The sequence below is a fragment of the Montipora foliosa genome, chromosome 5 (genome assembly GCF_036669935.1).
Source record: "Montipora foliosa isolate CH-2021 chromosome 5, ASM3666993v2, whole genome shotgun sequence".
NCBI classification, from domain to species: Eukaryota; Metazoa; Cnidaria; class Anthozoa; order Scleractinia; family Acroporidae; genus Montipora; species Montipora foliosa.
Genome location: NC_090873.1, coordinates 8,898,805 through 8,904,059, shown reverse-complemented (window position 1 = coordinate 8,904,059; position 5,255 = coordinate 8,898,805). Strand labels below are relative to the sequence as shown.

General features: G+C 39.3%; 1 long non-coding RNA gene across 1 annotated transcript; it reads right to left on the bottom strand.

Moving 5' to 3' along the window:
* Window positions 1–1,858: 1,858 nt before the first annotated feature.
* LOC138002906 (uncharacterized) lies at window positions 1,859–4,967 on the bottom strand. Its single transcript, XR_011123364.1, has 2 exons — window positions 4,752–4,967; window positions 1,859–2,140 (listed from the first exon to the last, which is right to left on the bottom strand). It is a non-coding gene; the product is annotated as an uncharacterized lncRNA (long non-coding RNA).
* Window positions 4,968–5,255: the final 288 nt, after the last annotated feature.

Here is a 5,255-nt window from a genome sequence, read left to right as displayed (position 1 = left end):
AAATTGTTATTAAAATTCACCATTCTGCAATTTAAAGAAGCCTTATGGTTTGTTATCCCATGGATCCTTTAATTAAACATAAAAAACAACTATTCCGTGGGCCATTTTGGACCTGGGCATTTTCGCTGGCCCGGCTAACCGGGCTGTCCCGGTGAACGCAATTACATGAAAAAATCTCAGCCCGGTTAGCCGGGATTCCGGCATCGTAATGCCGGGATGTCGGCTAATCGGGCTGACATTTTTCCATGTATTCGCAACCTTGATTTTTGGTGTGTTTCTCAGACGTGCCGGGATCTCGGCTAACCGGGCCAGCCTGGCTCATGTAATCGGGCCCTTAGATCTGCTTAGGACTAACTCTTCAAAAATAACATTTGAGTTAAGTTAAACCTTAATTGTACGTTTTTTCGAGTGGGTCTTCGTTTTCGAGGTCTTCCGTTCTCGAGGTCTTCGTTTTTCGAGGTCTTTGGTCTTCGGTCTTCGTTTTCAAGGTCTTCGTTTTCGAGGTCTTCCGACTTCGGTCTTCGTTTTCGTTACTACCCTCTCAGGGTTTTCCCGAGCTCCAGTGACCGCTGCATATAATATGTTTTCTCCAGTTAATATTTTTGTTCATAAGAACCTTCTTATATCCACTTTAAAGCTCAGGATCACTGGGAAAAGTGCATTACGTTATTTCTTTAACTATTCTTACACAAAGAACTGGCACAATTCCGATGCTAATTTTTCGCACAAGTCGCCATCTCTCGCGCCATCTGGAAACTGAAGTGCACTTCCGTCCTGCAAAACCAATAACTGGTGCCAGGCTTCCACGGTATGAAATCAGGCAATGGAACCACTTTGAAAATCTAGCCACTGGCAGGTCCAACCGACATTGTACCATAAAAGAAACTCTTTTTATTCCTGATCTTCAGCCATCCTTAAATGAATACGTTAGCAGCGAAAAGCTGTATCTTTGTTTATAAGTTTACTACATTTGTATTAGGTATATACATTTACAGTGCATATATTTTCTCTTTTGCTTCATTGTTTTTTTGTATATCTTTGTAAAGTATGGTATACCTCCTTTTGTTACTATCAATATTACCTCACAAGCTACTCAAATTACAATTATATATTTCACTTTTGAAGATGTATGTTGAGACATACAAATCTAAGTCACTAAGAATTTATTTCAGTTATTCGCTTGTTTAGTCCCATGTTTGTCAAAGCAGTTTGCGTTCGATTTCTAATGAAGCTTCGTTGGCCAAAGAGGAAAAGTATCTACGATACAAATTAAACATGAAGTTGTTTTAGTTTTACACAAACGACCAGCGCAAAAAGAATACGGCTAGATGGTATATGCATGAGCTCAATAACCGAGACTAAGTTAGCAAATGAATCAAAACGCTACCAAGGCAATACCCTAGCATGAAAATTTAATAGTGGGTACTAAACTCCCTTTTTTCGGTCGGTTCATGCTTTTCACATTTTGGTACGTTTCTTTAAAGTCCGGAATCCTCTGAAATGAATCCTATGAAATTCACCTAACTAGTCACCGTCTATGCCAGGACATTTCTGGGACAGTTGGTTCGTATTATAAGAGCTGGACAAGTCGGAATAATAATAAAATCGCAGCAATAATTTTAAAAAATTCATTTTTCTGGTGGCTTACTTGACGATCTTTTCGACAACGTCTTTTCGACAACGTCGTTGGGTGATGTCCATTGTGTTGTGTGGGGTGGGCTTTGGGAGGGCCCCTTATTTGCTTTCTTTTGTGTTATGACCCTTAAGTGCGAAAAATGGCGAAGCTCACAAAATGTTTAGTCCACGGTTGTCTCAATAACGCAAGGCCCCTTTACCACTACAATACGCGACACCCAAGTTCTTTCACAGAATTTAATGCATTCATGAAGATTTACATCATGCTCAAATCCCCATAAATTTTAGTTTTAACAGTTAAAGCTTGCATTTAAGTAAATATCAGCTGTTATAACATATCATGACGGTTAGGTTGGTCGGTCGGTCGGTTGGTAGTTGTCACATTGTCATCAGTTGGCCATCATTCCTCTCTCTTTTCGTCTTTCTCCTCTTCAACACTTCGCCGAAATACGTCGCATCCTATGCTTCTCGCCACGTGACAAATGCTGTCGACTTTTCTCTGAAACTGTTTAAAAAATAGAGTTTTTAAAATGGCTTTTTCGCGTGATCTGTTTCTTTCCCTGTCCCAGTTCCCAGTGGGTTTGAATTGAATAAACCTTACACCAAAAGAAAGATAGTTTAGGTAATGGTGACTGCCATGATTACAAAGTCGTTGTCACTTTAACTCACATGAATCTTCTTTGGTGAGCGAATGTGAAAATGATGTACCCATATTAAATGAAATGTTGACAATTGAACCCATTGGGAAATCGAAAAAATCCGAGCCCCAGATGGAATTCAGTCGAACCCACTACCGTCCGTGATCTAGTCAGATGCTCCAACCACTCAGCTACTGGAGACGCTATGGTGAGCAAGGGCGAAGGTGGGTCTTTGACTCGAGCTGCATCACGCAGCTAGAGAGACAAACAACGAATGACAGCATAGTTCATAACTACATCTCGCAGAGATGCGGCTAACCAACCACCCGAGTGAGCGAATTTGAGAATGATGTACAATATTTTTTAAGGTACCAACTTGCAATCGGTTTTCAAGCACCTAATGTTTGTAATGACATTCCCCTTACTCAACGTAACAGCCTTATAATCAGTGATTTCAAATAGAGATTTAAATCTTAAGACTTGGGTCTCTGAACCTTGACTGTTGAAATTGGGACCTTAAGTTGCTTAGGACACTGATTATCTTAATATTTGCAACCACCTCCCGGATCAATTTGCGTTACGAGCGTGTGTGTTTGTATATGTGTAGTTGGTGTGTCTAACTTCTTGCCATTATGTTAGTAAATTATTGTTTCTTTCCCTGCTGACCATAGCCCATGTAAGCTTCTGGCTTTGGGTAAACTCGTTCTGGCTGTACTCGTGTAACAACAACGACAACGATATTACGCAAAATAACATAAAAGAAATACAGCAAAAGAAAGAGAAGTATGGATGGACACAAATGGACAAGATTGAAACGGATTGCAGTTTTGTAATCTTGATCAAAGTCGGCTCACGTTTTTCAAGTTTAGGGCAAATCGCTTGGATAAACGTCGTTTTTGTTCAGAATCATCTTGTTTGTGATGTAACGATAATTTTATCAGTAAAGGAATTCCACATTAGTTACCATTTTCGAGTTTTGAAGTCGGGATAAACTCTGGTAAAGATTTCCCCCAAACACCCCGGTGATATAGCCTCTTTAATTACATTTGAAATGTAAAAAGTTTCAAAGAACGGGCGATTTCTGACCACCAATCAATCGCAAGGAACTCATTTACGACCAAAAAACAAATCTTTTTCTTTGGATTTCAGAAGTATGTTCACGAAACACTAAGTTACCCAAGTTTTAAATTCTGCTTTTAAAAAGACACCTGTTTATTTTAACTGGAATTTTGTTATTTATTGGTCAACCATTACTAACTTTAAAATCTTCAGAGAGCTGGGTCGAGGAGAAAATGACGTCAAAGACTCACTGGTTTAAGAATGCAACGCGTGTGTACGCGGCTGAATTAACATGCAGCCCGGGAGTTTCGGGCTTTCATACAGACTTTTAAACTCGTGTTTTGTATATATAATAAGTTGTGTTTATTACACATAACATGAGAATTTCATTCCATTTCATGCAGACTTTTAAACTTGTGTTTTGTATATATAATAAGTTGTGTTTATTACACATAACATGAGAATTTCATTCCATAAAGCTCATTTGTACAAATCTATAAGCTTTATTTTCACATGTGGAAAAGGCTTATACAGCCAATCAGAATAGCGTACAGCTATTTCACATGTGGAAGTATAACCAATCAACGATAGTGTAAAGGCGTTTCCATGCCAATCACTCGTGCATCTCCTGCAACTCGTACTTTGTTATTGAATTAAATTAAATTTGCATTTGGTTCTATTGTTAATGAGTTTTTGTTTCTAATTTGCGTTCAGAAAACTATTTTAATGAAATTTCTCGTCTTTGTACGGGTTGTACTCGTTGTTTGTGTCAAAAACCCTGACTCGCTCGTTCCTCGCTCGTTCGGGTTTTTTACACAAACAACTCGTGAATAAAACCCCGTACGCCGCACTTTCTATGACGTAAACTATATTTACGCGCTCAAATTTTAAGCTAGTGAGTAAATGACGTCACTTTTCCCTAGACCCAACCCTCTGAGGTCCAATCGGTCAGTTTTGAACGTGAGGAATGGCGGACCTTGAAACCCAAACCTTACACTCAAAATAAACAGCCTTTGGATAAAAATTTTGCCAGTCAGCTGTTAAGCGAACACGCTTTCAACATCTGAAGAAAAAGGAAAATGATTTTTTGATCATAGTAGGACGTGAAATACCTTCAAAGCGAGCATCCTCTCTAGCACCTGTCCAGTTGGACGATGTTTCTTAATTTTTCCCTATCTTTACTGTCTAACCCCCTTCAAGAAGTGAATTTCTGTTCTTTTCGTTTTTCGTTTCTGCTTTTTCTGAGATAAATCTCTCCCCCCCCCCCCCCCCCGTCCTACTCGCGCACTCCGTACAAGTTTTCTTTTAGAGAGAATTCAAGATCTGTGAGGTGGGACCATCGACTGCATGGGAACCCACAAGAAGACAAGCGAACGCCACGTGTGACTTATCTTTGAAGAGAATTATCAGATGTCAAACCTTTTCTTTTAACTCAGTTGTTCTTTTTCTGCCGTTTATTGTATGCCAACAGTCGGTTTCCATAGCCAACGCTGCAATAACAACTACAGCAACAAGAAACGTTACAGCTCTGTTCTTCATCTTAACACTGAATGACTCCAAGTCGCTTGATCAAGGGTGCTGAGCTATGCGCTTTCTTGGCAACGGTTACTGTCTTGTTGCCTGTGTTTCAATTTTCGGGTTTTATACACTTATTTTGCGTGGGTTTCAAGACTCTTGGACGTCCGTTAATTGATATCTAATTACTGAACCAAGTCCATTAGCTTCTTTGATGTTCGATTTCATCCATTTTGCAGTGAAATAGAATCTACTTTGGAGTAAGCTGAGATCTTGCAAGTTTTATTGTGATAAAAGGATAGGATACAGTTACTAACATTTAAGTTGCAGTATAATTCAGTCTAACTGGTCTGTCCTCTGTATTTTATCATGGTTGGTTTGGTAAATGCTGGGAGATATTAGCTACAC